Source organism: Typopeltis vanoorti, chromosome 19, assembly GCF_054136105.1.
Source record: "Typopeltis vanoorti isolate ZY-2024b chromosome 19, IOZ_Tvanoo_1.0, whole genome shotgun sequence".
Classification (NCBI taxonomy): domain Eukaryota; kingdom Metazoa; phylum Arthropoda; class Arachnida; order Uropygi; family Thelyphonidae; genus Typopeltis; species Typopeltis vanoorti.
In genome coordinates, this window is record NC_143567.1 from 100,732,735 (window position 1) to 100,749,031 (window position 16,297).

Genomic DNA, 16,297 nt, shown 5'->3' on the forward strand with positions numbered 1-16,297 from the left:
GTTAATGTCCAGACGGTGACCAGGTTTAAGGTCTGGTATGACAGGTTTTGTATTGTCTAAGACTGGACTCTAGCGATGTCTTACAACTCCATGGAAATCCTGAATAATAATCTCTTGTGGGCAGTGCTCCACAGATATTTAAATATCGAAAACAATAGAGAATAATATGAAGATTTTCAGCATTATAATAGATGTTGCATCACGCAACTATCTTAATTTTAGTGGAAATCTTTAAACTTCAAGAATGAATGATTTGACTATCAGCTTTTCTCAAAAATGAAGGCTTAATTTCAACCTGAGATGTTGATCAGTTGTTATGTTCCAACATTGTTCCTCCATTGTAAATGGCTTGTTTCTTTTGTGTACCACTATTGTAGAAATTGTTGTATACGAAAAGTTATTGCACACATGTAGTACATTTCTGTGTAGTAATAGTTCACTGAAGGTTTTTTGGGTGTCAGAAACACAACTTATACTTGTTATAATCGAATTAAACACAAAACATTTCATTTATCCAACAAAATGAATTTGATCGAAGGCTTGGTTGACTGAGTGGTTGGCGTATCCGCTCTCTCCAACAAATGTGGATTCGAATCTTCTCCGTAGCACGAATATTTATCATGATCTTTAGGTGGGAGTTGAAATTCATCCCCCACTGAAGGACCACCACCCCAATTATCGGAGACCTAAATTAACTTGAAATAGTTCCATGTTTGGTGTTTAGAGCAGCATTTGTATTCATTTTAAAATATATAAAATGAATACAAATATAGGTTTACCCAATAACATTCCGTGAGTGGGGCCAACAAATAAATAAATCAACCCTGGTAGATGAATACAGAGAAAAACTTCCTACATTTGATATTCGAAAACCCACAGCCTGATATTTTGTTCATATCTTCTCTATCTGACACCTTAACCGTTACTGTTATCACATTTAATGCGATTAATTTAATTATTATTTCACTACTCAACATAAATCCACTCATAAGGAAGGGCACCTTCATATTAGTTTTCCCCTCTACTTGCCACCCTCCAACACAATTTCTTATCGATATCTGGTATTGGTCTGAATCATCCTTCAAGTGGATAAGGACCCTTGTATTACTCTGATGTGCTGCCATCAAACAACATCTAACATTATATAAAGTAGAAGCAGCTCATTCTAAAAAGAAGAGGAAGAAATAAATGCATATATTCAAATAGCAGACATTTATACCGGCCTGGTTAACTTATCCGGCATAAGTCTATTATTTGACCCGTTGCGTGTCTACTAACATCCACGGGTTCGAATTCAGCCGTGGGCGTGTGACGTTTGTGATTGTCTAGATCAGTGGTCTCCAAACGTTTCGCCGTGAGGGCCACATTGGGTACTTCAGCACAGTTCAGCGGGCCGTTCTAAAAAGCAACTCTAGAACTAGATATATGAATTTTATTGAAAGCAGATAAAAATTTATTACAGAGTATGTGAGATTAAATGATCGTATATTAATAACAACGAACACTATCAGCGAATTCTCATGTTTTTATCACAAATTATAATAAAACCATTAATGTGAATGATGTAACTGTGTTTGTGTTTTTAAAATCTTATTAAACTCAGGTTCAAATTTAATTACAAGTAGCGATTTCAAATGCTCATCAGATAAATTGGCCCTGTATTTTGACTTGATATATTTCATTCGGGAAAAAGTTTTTTCGCAAAGATACGTTGTCCCAAAAATAGAGATAAATTTACAAGCAATTTTCTTCAAATTTGCTTGTAAAATTTTGTAAAATTCAAATTTTGTTTCTTCGTTAATCCATTTTAACTGATCTATTACTTAGATTACGGTTACTTTTTGCTATTCGGGAATATATTTTGAACACAATTTTAATGAATGCATTTGAAATCTATCAACACCCCGTGTGTTTTTTTTCGCGGATTCTTATTGATAAATTAGTCCAATTGGCAGGCCGAATAAAATCATAACCCGGCAGTCTAGATTCCAGTTCATATAACCCATCTTAAATACGTACCATGGAAATATCTGGAAAAGCCTGTTTTGTAAATCTTGACATTTCATGAGCAATTGATCCAATCATGAGAGTCGGCCTGATTAATTTTACAAATATTTATTTCAATTTTAATATTTTAGCTCGGTTCTTCGCAGAATACACCCTGTATCCAAGAAGAAACCGAATTTTTGGAAAATAGAAGAAACTAGTGGCGCTACCTGTTGTATCTTTTTGTTGTCGAAAGCGGCAGCCTTCATTAGTGTTGTGTCCACTGCTTATAACATTTGTTTCATTAGATGCCGAGTTATGGTGCCAAGAGTGACAGTGTGTTTTGATGAACGGTCGGAAAATGAGTTTCAAACAGAGAGCTGCGCTTGACTTTTGTGTTAAACTTGGTAAACGTTTTACTGAAACGCATCAAATGTTTCAATAAGTATACAGTGATGAATGCTTATCCCGTACTGAAGTTTACGAGTGGTTAAGCAATTTCAGAGTTGTCGTGAGAAGCCTGAGACGAAAAGACGGCCGTCCAAAAACTGAACGAAGTTAACACCCAAAAAGCATGATTTCATCAAAGAAAACCCATAATCGTCCGTGATATTAATTGAAGATGAATTGGGATTCCAAAATCAACTGTGCACAACATTGTAACCGATAGTTTGCGCCTTCGTAAATTGAATTCGCAATTTGTTCCCCACAAGTTGACCGAAGACCAAAAAATATATCGAATTGAACACTGCAATGACCTCATTAAAACTGCCCGTAAGGAATCAAACTTCCTTGAAACGATCGTTACCGGTGACGAAACCTACTGTTTTGAGTATGAACCCGAAACAAAGCGCCAGAGTGTTGGTTGGAGTCCACCAGAAGAGGAAAATCCGAAAAAACGTCCCTTAGGGAAGTCAAAAGTAAAGACAATGCTGATTTATTTCTACGATTCCAAGGGCATTTCCACAAAGAATTCGTTCCGCCTGGCCAAACGGTCAATGATGAGTTTTATCTCGTAGTTTTGAAAAGATTGATAGCCAGTATTCGTCGCGTACATCATGAATATCGTGACGACCTACCGTTCGTCAAAACACACTGTCACTCTTGGCACTATAATTCGGCTTCTAATGAAACAAATGCCCTAAACAGTTGACACAACACTAAGGAAGGTGGAATGAAAATATTTACACATATCAATACAATGAGACTCTGGCAAATATAATGTCATAAATTAAAACGAAATCAAAATTCTAAAATAAACAACAAACATAAAGTTGCGAAAGCGAATTCAAATATCGCTTTTCTAATGATATGCTAACACGATATTTAAAAACCTTACTTCACAAACAGCACGATTTGGGCTCGTTCGTGCAACAAAGGGATAATAGCTATAAGTTTACAAAGAAGCCAGGAGGCGCTGCAAAAACTATTGATAATTTATCGTCATGGCAAAAAGTAGTCATAGTAATATTATATTAAAGCTCTCAATTTTTAACCAAATGTGGAATTCGGTTAAGTATCAGATGAAAACATGTAACTTCGTGTTTACCAATTCTGCTGGTTTTAAACTGGTAAGTAAAATGGGAATATATTTTCTTCTTTTTAATATTATAAGCAAATAAAATGGTATAACAAAAGTTCGTAGACTAATTCTATTTTTTTTTTTTATTTCGCTGTTGTGTAAGCTATAATTAAGCAGTGTTTTTCTGGCTAGGTAAAAATGGAAGTCTTGAAATACGAGGTCTTAGACAGGGGCAACTCGTGCATAGACACTGCGGAACTGCATCACCCCCAATTTTTCTTGATATATAAATATATTTATTAATTTATTTATATTTGCTAGTAATATTTAATTTTATGATCAACAATCCTATACAATTCTCTTATTTTGTATAAAAAATAATAAAAATCCATCTAGTAGCACTAAGCGGGGGGGGGGGGTGCAAGCAGCACTATGTTTTCCACAGTGTGATATTGTTACGCGTGCAAGCATATGCACGTCATAGTGAGATACGAGCTATTATCGTAACGCGGCACTGTCTGTCGCGCAGTTCTACTGTTGTTTATATGCAGTTTGCGCCAGTAGTAGGGTGTTCGTAGTGTTTATCGTGTTTACTCCGTCTCTTTAAATATTTGTACATTATAATTAAAGGATTTAATTGTAATGTCCAAAAATTGTAACTCCATTCCTTTAATTACAATTAAAGGAATGGGTTATATTTTTAAGTAATTTTGAATTATACTAAACTGTATAATTTTATCGATAATAAACAATATTTTTTCATGTTTAATTTTTTTTACCATAATTTTGATATTTATCCAAACACGTATACACTGTATTTACTGTGTATGGATATTTCGAAAGTTGCTGCACCCCTACCATTTCAAGCCACAAGCCTCCACTGGTCTTAAATTGGAAAAATTGTCCTGGATCTTGACTTCTCTTGAATCATAAATAACTGGTATTATCTTATTATCGCTTCTAAAAAGCAATATCTTAGTTATACTAGAGTATAGAGTGCTTCAATTTGGCAGAAGTGAGATATTGAAATGGAGGATATTATGCATCCATATTGAAGCCTGTGAAGCATTTAGGTACCATATATTAATAACTGATTATTCATCTATCAGGTTCATCATTGATTAATTTAATATTCTGGCATAGAACTGTTAGAGTATTGAACAGATATTTTGTTCTCGTGGCTTTCTGTCTGTTCTCCAACCAGTCTTGCAAAAAACAGTTGATAGGCTGCTGGGACGTAATTAAAATTATCAGGCATACATACAGTTTGTATGTATGTATGTGAAGAGTTCGTGTCTTTTTAAGTAGTGCAAACGAAGGTAACTCCGATGCTGAAGGTTATATTCTCATGAGCTTCCTGGATAATTTCGAGACGTTTTAAAAATTTCTATGTTTGGCTATAAAATATGGAGGGATCCGTAATATTATCCATTTGGAGGGATATGGAGGGATCTTTTAACAGCCTCTTAAATTTTAATGGTGCTACGTAATGCAGTGATCTGATATCTCCATTGGATATCAGGAATACTGAATAGTTAAATATATCGAATATTTGAGAAACATAACTATGGTTAAGTTAAGTACAACTATCGATTCAGTTCAAAATTTCAGAACTCACAACGGATTACGATAATATATGTACTATGAATTTTCAAATTAAATTAATGTTTGAGCTATAAATCGAAAGTTCCTGAAGTTGATTATATGGAATTTGTTTCGCTTTCTCTAAGTCTAAATTAAAAGTTCAATTTCCAATTTTGTTTAATTTATTAATTTATCACTTACTTTAGAAATCTAAAATGTTTAGTTCTAGATTCTAAATTCAGTTTTAAGAAAATAATAACCTAATGAAATTTTAAAACTGAAGTTTTTAAGACTAAAGCAAAAACTTTTCAATCTCAAATCAGAAATTATGAAAAATCAATGCTGTGGTTCGTATACTCATTATTATTATTATATTATGTATTATATTATTATTATGTTATGTATTATATTATTATCATATTATATTTTTGTACTGTATAATCTGCATTATATGCTTAATATAATTATTAATGCATACACACTTCGCAAGAAACTTGATCCTGGCTAGTGGTTTTTCTATTATTGATGGTTAGAGTAGGTAAGCTAAGATCCGTTTTCCGAGACGAAATTCAAAACTGCGTGTTGTTCACATTGAAAGTGACCAGATTGTCCTTATTCCTTTGAAGGATAGTACATAGATCAACGTTTAAGACACTGATCTAGTTGCAGATGATTTTCAAGCTGTACCGTCTATACACTGTATGATTTGTCAAATGAGTAACCTGAATGGAGAGTACTATCTCCTGCAAAGTTATGAATAGGATTAGTTGTGATTGAGTTATGTACGGAAGAAAGACAGTAGATTGCGAAATTCGACGAGATACCCAATTGGATACCCAATTACAGCAAGCAAGTAGACTAGAATTCCAGAGTCTACTTCAGACTCTGGCATTCTTGAGTCTTCTTGCCAAATTTATTACCTTTTTCCAAAGTTGAAATCCGCATTGAAGAGCGTCAGTGGATGGATGAAGCAAAAGAGAAAACGGCATCGTTACTGAAGCAGTTAACACCTGATGACTTGCATCTCTGCTTCCAACAACGGAAAATTCGTATGCAGTGGTGTATAGATAGAGGAGGGGAGTATGTTGAAGGGGATAACAATTAATTTGTACAATTGCAATAATAAACCACATTTTTGCAACCAGCCTAGTTATTTAATTGCCACATTTTGTAGATGGAAAAATACTAATTTTTTTGTTGAGAATGTTGTTTCAATTTTTAGCGTTCTTCAGATTAGAAACCAGAAATTGGAGTATTCAATACAAAAATGGCGATAATTATCTTATTATATCTATAAATTACGTGTGAAAATTGGGTGAAAATCTCTTCCACCTCCGTATGAGCCTAGCTAATCCACCTGAACTTTGAAGGAAGCTCTTTGCCATGATAATTAAATGATGACAATGAAGAAATACTGTTTTTGAAGATATCTGTTTGCTATCTTGGAAAAGTGTGACCTTGTGAAATTCAACTATGTTATGTATAAGAGACAAACAGTACAGTGTCACAAATCTCATCTACCATGCCACTCATTAGAGTACAATGAATTCCAGACTGAACTTATCACAATATTATATTTTATTTTTTTTATTTCATTGCCATCCACTGAATTTATAAACTTATGGTACTTCAGTGTCGTAGAAGGGCTAATATGTTTTCTCTTTTTTCAATTATTGTACTATTGTTGTTATTTTTTTAATATTTTAAATATTTAAGAAATATTGCTCTAAAGACTAAACATTGACGTTTTTCAAGCCACTGATTTACAGACTTTCAATAAAACGTGTGGTCGTTTCGCTCTGTGTGAGCATTTATCTCCCGACTTCATTTAGAAATCCTTACAATGCTCATATATCCCAAATTAAGAGGTTTTCTATAATGAGTATTCTGAACGCAGATATTCTTGATGTATATCAGTGGGTTGAAGACAATCTTGTGAAATTCAATGCAACTAAAATACAATCTCCTCTTATTTCTCAGAAAATAACCGCATCTCCCTTCACCTTTAATAATACTGAGCTCTCCACACAAAATCATGTCTCTTATTGGATTGATTTACATCTGTGGCCTTACCTGGTGTAACTACGTCGCATCCATAGTCTCCTCTGCACCCAAAAGGAAACAGGCTTCCTGTCAACTCTGAAACCAACCACTAAATGTTTAAATCCCAAATCCGACCTACCTTCGAATATTGTTTTCACATATGGATTGATTAGTACACCACCGAAACCTCTCTAGAAATGCTTGATGCAGTCTAAAAGAGGGTGATTCGGTGATCCTTCTCTACATACTCACTGCAGTCATCTATCGCATTGGGGTTGTGTAGGTATTCTGTGACTTCTAGAGATATTTTCATGAGAGCAGTTCCAATAAATTGGCTGGCACCATTCCTCTACTCTTCTGAAGTGTGCATACTCCAGCAGCCGGTGGTCACTATTCATTTACTGTCTCGCTGCAAAATTCTATCTGCATGTTGCGTTAAATGACATCATCTTTGACAGGAATGTTCTTCAGATAGCGGGAGATCTCAGTCAAATACCTTTTCATATCGCTAACTTTGATAGGTAAATGGTTTGCTGCTTGCACTCTCATATCTCATCTGGCATGACAATTCCTATAGCATGGGCTAGAAAGAGAAGGTATTTGGAAATATGCGAGAAAAAAAAATTAAAACCATTAAGGATTAGTCTTTGATTTGTATCTGTGAATTGGCAACTTGAATGGCGTTACGAAAAAGTATGATTTATGCAGATACTGGTGCTATCCTCGAATTTCAAAATGGAGCCAAGCTCACATTTCATTTTCAAACTAGCCAATCTAAGGAGGATGATACAGTTGTTTTGGATGATAGCAAGAAATCTGGAAAACCAATGGAATTGATATTTGGCAAACAGTTTAAATTATCAATATGGGGGCAGTGCCTGAAAACATTGAAGACTGGAGAAGATGCAAAGTTCGTTGTCCAGAAAAATTTGGTTGATACTTAGGTATCCAAAAGCTGTCGTCAGTATGCAGATCCACATAGGAAACATGAACAAAATCTCACTGTTCTGGAATGATTGCGGTTCAAGATGGACTTGGACACAATGACCTAGATCTGTTGATGAAAGAACCTTCTGATTTATAACTTATATTTGAACTATTGAAAGTAGAAGAATCTGAGCAGTATGATAAAGAATCTTGGGCCATGGATCCGGATGAAAAACTGGGTTCAGTACCGATGCTCAAAGATATTGGTAATTCCTTTCATAAGCAACAAAAAAATATTCCATGAAACTGCTGAAAAATATGCTGAAGCTTTGAATAGGCTAGAACAACCTTTGAAGAAAAGCCTGGGGAGAAAGAATGGATTGAACTGAACAAATAAAAAAAAACTGCCACTTCTACTTAATTGTTCTCAGTGTAAACTGTTTGAAAAGGATTATTACCTTGTTACTGAACATACCTCAACTGTTTTGCAGCAAGATCCTTATAATATAAAGACACTTTTCAGAAGAGGCAAAAGCTCATGTTGGTGCATGGAATATCCAGATAAAGCACGAAACGATTATTTGAAAGTTATGGAGCTTGATTCAAGCCTCAGACACACAGTCTTGAAAGAGTTAAAAGACTTGGAAGAAGCTGAAAGGAAGAAGAATGCTCAAGATAAAGCATTCTTTATCTTGAGCATTCTTAAAATATTTTAGTAATGCATTTGTATATAGTGACCGCTTTGTAAATATTTCATTAATATTATATTTGTGTATGACTTTTCATTATTTGTAGAATTCATTTAGGATTTCTAAACAAAATCATAGTCAAATTGTAATATTAATTTATAAATAAAAAGTAACATTCAATAATTTTGTAAACTTGAACCGGCATTCTCAGAAAATAAATAAAATTAAAATTTTATTTATTTATTTTATTAAAATTATAAAATTATAAATAAAATAAAATTATTATTTTCTTTTCTGAAGAAAACAAAAGAATAATAATTACCAAGGCAACTAATTTTCAGTTGCGGTCAGTTGGTGGATTGAGTTGTAGAGTAGTTCGACGAGTCTTTGAACTCTCTGGACGTGTTAAATAATAATAATAACCAGCGTTTGCAGATGATGCGAAACTGGGGGGAGTAATGCAGAATCAAGCGGATGTTATTGCCTTACGAGAGGATTTGAATAGATTGCATGATTGGACAGGTAAGTGGAACTATCAGTTCAATGTTGCAAAGTGTAAGGTTTTGAGGTTTGGTAGGAAACGATGGATACACTCGGTGGGGAAACGTTAACGGAGATAGAGGAGATGAGAGATATAGGAGTGATGGTGGACAACCACAAGTTGTGAAGACATCACATCGGATAATGACAATGATGTGAAGGACCCTGACATGCAAAAATAGAGAGATTATGATTCTGTTGTATAAGGCCTGGATCAGGCCTCATATGAATTATTGTGCATAGATTTGGTCGCTGGGTTTTCATGGTGACGAGGATGCGTTGGAAAGGGTCCAGAGAATATTAACAAAGGTGGTCGGTGGTCTTTGGAATGTGGAGTATGAGGACAGATTGAGAGAATGTAAGGTTCAAAGCCTCGTGAATAGGAGGAAGAAGGGGGGGGGAATATGATTGAGACTTGTAATAGTCAGGAGTTGTTATCGGGTCGACATCAAAGAAGTTTTTTATAGAGTGGTAGAACATCGGGCAATCACTAGAAACTGTGCAAGGAGGGTGTGAACGATATAATCTAACCAACTGTTGGAATAAAAATTTAGAATAATTGGTGGCATACAAAAAAATCCCACAAAACAAATCCACGTGAGGTTGAAACGCTTGGAAATCCCAGTTTTGATTTCGTTATTTTTCCTAAGAGTCCAAGATGGCAATCTGTTTTAAAAGATATGTTAAATTTCCCAATATGTAGATCGTAACAATTCCCTTTCTTTCGTGGTCGTCTAGTTGTGTGTTTATATTACATCAGATCAATTATGCGGTAAGATGATTGCTGTAAATTAATCATTAAAATGTAAATAAATGGGAATAGAATATTAACGCCAATTTAATGTTGCTAGGTATGGTTTTGCACTAAGCGCTAAATATCGTATGTTGTACTGTCGGTTTCCGGATGTTAAAAGAAAACTAGGATTCAATAGTCTGAGTGATAGAGAGTGAGCTAAGTGTGAAGGATAAAGAACGATGAGCGGACTAAGGACTAAATTCGCCTTACTGTGGACGATGAAACTTATCTCTCACATGAAAACATTCTCAAATATTCACATACCTAGTAAGACTAACATGAAGGATATTGTTACTAATGTTATGAAAGTCCTATTCAAATCTAGCCCACCCTACGCCAGTCAGGCCTACCTTATGGCGTGACTGTATGAGGAACAACAGCCACACGCCATTAGATTGGCCCCTGTCTCTAGTTTGGAATAGTTTCACTGCAATCGTTTTTTTTTTTTTTTTAATTTCTTTAGAAAATATGGTAATTTTACTTTCGAAATTTGTTTTTTAAACTTTACCTTAGTATCCTAAAATGCAAAGCACACATCCTTTTCGGTGTGTATAATGCTATGAATTGGTCCAGACCGCTTTCGATCTTTATTGAGGTATCATCACTGGTTCCAAACGCCTATGAGATACCATGGTTGAAGTAATGCTGAAGTCATATATTTCCAGTATACTAGGGCAATTAATGCGAAGTCATTGGTCTCTGTATACAAGAAGCCTAATCGTGAAGATACTTCAGGGTCAAACTTTGTTAACTTACTTTTGTATAAAGGATTAAACAAGAATATCATTTGTTGGCTTCTTTAATTTACCTTACAAAAAGTAAAAAAAAAAAATTAAACTAGCTCTAACTCAAAGTATTATGATAATCAGGATAACAGTTTTTTACTACTTATGTATGAGAAATATATGAAATTTGCATTCACGTTTTCTATCTGTTATTAGTCCGGCTCCAACTGCAGTGGTTTTTTTTTCCACGGATGCTGGAAAAGTGATCTCGCCACCTCCTCGGTAGACGCTTTTCCATGAAATATAAGCGTCTGTGCTCGCTGGCGTGGTTGGTTTTTCACTGAGTAGAATCAACAAGCTGAGCAATGAACCAAACAATCCTTCGGGGAACTCATTGTCTGGTGATCAGAGGGAATATACCAGAGAGGGAAACCCCCCCCCCCGTTTGAAAAAGGTTTTCACAGAGGTGAGGACCACTGAAATGATCTAGACCTCTACATTTCATTAGATGCTTGTCTATTTTATATCGCCTTTACTGACGTGACCTTGAGTGGAATTCCTTTTCTGGAAAATGTGCAACTTGTGGAGGATGATGATTTTCTTATTGGTGGATTTTTGTCTGTCAGTGAGTACAGCGGAGGTCTCTGCAGGTTATGTCTGGAGAAACCACCGCTAAGATTAATGGAGCGCAATTGGTTATCGAATCTTTCCGGTGACCATAATGATCAGATGAGAGACATCAGAGTAGAATGGTTTCAACTTTTCAGTATATAAAGGTTTCTGTCGAAATTTTTCATGACATGTAGCTTTATCCATTCTACATGAAATATTTTTAGTAGTGATACTTGGTCGTTTTCCTTTCTACTTTTATTAACTTATTTATTCCTTTCAAGACTTTCTTAATATCTCCCTTCTCTGATTGGATATAGGTTCTGAAGCAGAATCGTCTTGGCGTCTCTTACTTCACTTGTAGATAAATTCCTCTTTCCATACAGAACCAACACTGAGATTTGCGATTTGCGATTTGCGTTTTGAAAAAGTTATTTCTGACTTTTTATTCCAGGTGAATGCTTTATTTTTGTTTTGTTTCGTGGTTGTCTGCTTTCGTTCTTGTATATATATCCTGGAAGGTTTTGCTGAAAACATTACATATTCTTTGAAGACCGTTTTCATAGATTAAGCTGACCGACTGGTGTTCGGTATTTGTTGAATTTCTGATGATAAGCTGGTAGCACTAGAGGGGGTTGTTCTGCGGAGGACAATAATATTTAATTGATTCGGATACACCCTTTTTCACTAAACTAGCACAGTTGGAAGTGCCGATATTGCTTTCGGTTAGAAACACCGAGGTTCGAATCTCATCTGGATTGTGCAGAAACTTCATAAGTGTTTACAGATATACATAATCCAGCGGAAATTGGGCGGTTTTCCTTCTAACTCGGAAATACTCACAGAAGAGAAAGAAAGGTCGAAGACCACATACTTGGCAGAGAAGAAATTATACATTTGCCCAATATACTCTTATTTGCCTTCATACACTTTATGTAAGTGACCAACCAACCAACTTCATAGAATATGTCATCATTATTTGTTTAGACAGACCATCGAACTTATGACACATTATTAGTGTATATACGTTTCTTGTACAGTTATCGGCAGGGATCTTTGAGAAAAATGGGGAAAAGAGGAATAATTCGTTTTAAGAGAATAGACGAAACAGCGAAAATAAAAGATATCTTTATTGGCATAAACATGTGCTGACTCTGATATGAACTAGCTAAATTGGCCAAATAATTAAACATTATATTCGAATAATAATAATAGTATTATTGTACATTATGGTGCAGAAGTAGTACTTAATAACTATAACGATATATGTTGAGTAAATGGTTTATTAACACAGGAATATATGTGTACACATGACGATATATATATATCGTCATTTGTATGTATGTATGTATGTATGTATGTATATATATATATATATATATTCACAGCACAGAGAACAGTGCTGACGGCAACTTGACCTGGCAAAAAAAAATCGATAATTTTTGCAGCACAGGAGCAGGCCATTAAAACAATGTTATGAAGGAAAATACAAAAAAAGAAGAAAAAAATCAAGAAGACAGTAAATGTAGATTGTGAAAAGAAAAAAAAACGGTAGACCACATTATAAGTGGGTGCAGAAAATCTAACAAATTGAGTACCATAAAAGGCGTTATAACGTATCTAAGATACTTCAGTGGCATTTCTGCCAAAAATACGGGTTTCAAGTATCTAAAGACTATTCGAAGCATAGCTAAAATACTCTGGGATTTCAGAATCCACTCTGACAAAATCGTGGAATGTAATACGCCCGATATAACAGTGGTTTAAAAAATTGAAAACAAGGGTGTTTAGTTTATCGAAATATCAGTACCAGGAGATAGTCGGATTGATGGCAAAGAAAATGATACAATTACAAACTATCGCGATTTGCAAGTCGAAGTTAAACGAATCTCGAATTATATATATATATATATATATATATATATATATATATATATATATATATATATATATATATATATATATATATATATATATATATATATACATATAAAAACAAGCAATTTTATAAGCTAGGTTTTAATCTTTTTTCCCAAGTGAAGCAAACAGACAAATAAATTAAGTTGGCGCCTAAACATAGTTCAGGTCTGGGGCAACTCGTGGGCAATACCCAGGCCGATCACTTTCCTTAGTATTTCCCCCTACTGCAAAGCACATTCCCTTGCGGAGATGTATGATGCTATGCATTATAGGCAAAGGCCATTACTCCCACTGACGAGACCTCAATAAAGATCGAAACCAGCCTGGGTAGTGGCCCTTGCCTTTAATGCATAGCATCATACATCTCCGCAAGTGAATGTGTTTTGCATTAGGGGGAAATACTAAGGAAAGTGATCGATCGGAACCTACTCCACCTTTACCACGAGTTCCCTGGGACTTGAACCACGTTCAGGCGCAAACTTAACTTATTTGTCTGTTTGCATCACTTGGGAAAAAGGATTAAAACCTTGCTTATAAAATTGCTTGGTATCTTTAATATATATATATATATATATATATATATATATATATAATGAAAATCGCATTTTCACGAACTGCTGAAAGCTGCAGATCCTTGCATAAAATGGAAGAAGCCTTCGCGATGAAAAGAATGTACATAGAATGGAATAATGTGATGATAAGTTGATTATGAACTTGAAGCTGAAATGCGACTGAATATAATGAATCCATTCTGGTGGACATTTAGTTGGTAACATTCCCTCATTTTTCTAGAAACGTATGTTATGATAACGTTACATAATTTTCGAGGGAAGTGAGGGAATGAGACGATGCTTGTCAACAACTCTTCTTCATACAAGAAATCAATTTCATCTTGAAAATTTCATAAAGCCTTCTGCAGGTTTTGGTAAGGCAATTTTTGGCTGACATAAAATTGGCAAAATTACTGTTTAAAGTTTAATACTAATCTGTAGTAATGTGTGTCAAACTGAATTCATATTACCAGTCACTTTTGATAAGAGAAAAACTACGCTTTCAGTTTACTAAGAAAATTATTTCAATGATATTTAATAAGAACATTAGTTCAACAATATCTTAGTATATCTTCTTTTTTTATCTCTGGTTCCGCTCAGGAATTAAATATTATGATTTATCATCGTTGAGGATTTTTGATTGACTTTAAACCCAGAATATGTTTTTCGACACTAGAAATGAAAACAAATAGGCATAAAATGGCAATTGGTGTTGAGTAGATTATTCTTGAAGATCTACCGTAAATGATAACATATATTAGGTTACACTTGTGAACTCTAATGAAATGAAAGAGAAAAAAATAACGAAGACGGAATTTCTTCATTCCGATCAAATTGCATCTAAAGAAATCTAAGACAAGTGACCGGTTATAAGGTATTGCTCAAAAATAATTACTGAATTTCAACACCTCTTCAGTACACGTGCTGTGAAATATGCCGTTCGACTGCATGTACATTAATAAAAGAGCACGTGTAGAGTCTACACCATTACATTTAGCTGTATAGCAATGATGTTGAAGTTGGAAGAAAAGGCATTTATTGTTGAGCATTATTTTCGTTCATACGGAGTTTGTAGAGCAAATGGTCAAAGCTTACGACATGTTTGTGAGCAGTTTGTTCGTCATTTCTGTAAGTGTACCCCAAGCAATAGCGTAATCTTGGGATGTTGGGTACCGAGGCGGTCACTGAAGAGAATCCTTAACGAGGGTGCCTTTTCGTACGTCATTCAGGCGGGTCAGTGATTAATAGTAACGAATTACGCTGCCCGGCAGGAATACTGATCACGCGTGCTGGTCAATGTCTATGAAAATCTGTCCTTCCTCCTTCCTCCATAATGTCCAGTTTTCAGATGAATCGCATTTCCAACTAAGCGGTCATGAACAGAAGAATCTGCCGGCTTTTTAGTTTCTCGAGACAAGAATTTGTCGAAGAGAAACCTCCTCACAGCGAGGTCAGCGCAAGGTGTCTGGTTTTCGGCCATGGCATAACTGGGTCCCACTTCATTGAAGAGGATGGTGTAGCCGTGACCTTGAATCGCTACAATGATAATGTGTTGGTTCCGCTCACTTAAGATGTGCATAAAATGTGCCGTGAAAAACAAAAACAAACAAACAAACAAACAAAAAAAAACATTCCACTTCGTGCTCAGGTGTTTCAACAGAACGGAACAACAGTCACACATCACCAGGTTCTAGAGTGTATTTATCACAACACTTCCATGAGAGTCTCATTTAGAGATTCACAGAATTCCCGTACATTTCGCCTTTCTCCTGATCTCACTTGATGCCTTCGTTTGGAGTATGTTGAAGGAATGGCTATTCGATCGTGACCCTTCTTCAAACTTCGATGAACTAACGGATAAAATTAACCATATGTCAAGCAGATGTCCCAACCCTCTCTCCAAGATGACAGAGAGCCTTCGCATACGCTACGAAAACTGTCTTGAAAGACAATGAGCATTTCTCGCTCGTAATCTACTGTTAATGCTTTATTCGACCAAGATTCCACCGATAGTTGTGGTTATATATATCGTCGTGTATACACATATATACCTGTGTTAGTAAATCCATGTACTCAATAACATATATCGTTGTAGTTATTCAGTACTACTTCTGCGCCATAATGTACAATAATACTATTATTACTGCTCGAAAATAATGATTAATTATTTGGTCATTTTAGCTAGTTCACTTCATTCAGCACATGATGATACCAATAAAGCACCTTTTTTTGTTCGCTGTTTCGTCTATTCTTTTAAACAAAATTCCTTCTCTTTTCCCCATTTTTCTCAAAGATCCCTGCCGATAACTGTACAAGAAACGTATATACACTAATAATGTGTTATACGTTCAGTAGTCTCCCCCCCACCCCCCCCCCCCCCCACCCCCCCCCCCCCCCACCCCCCC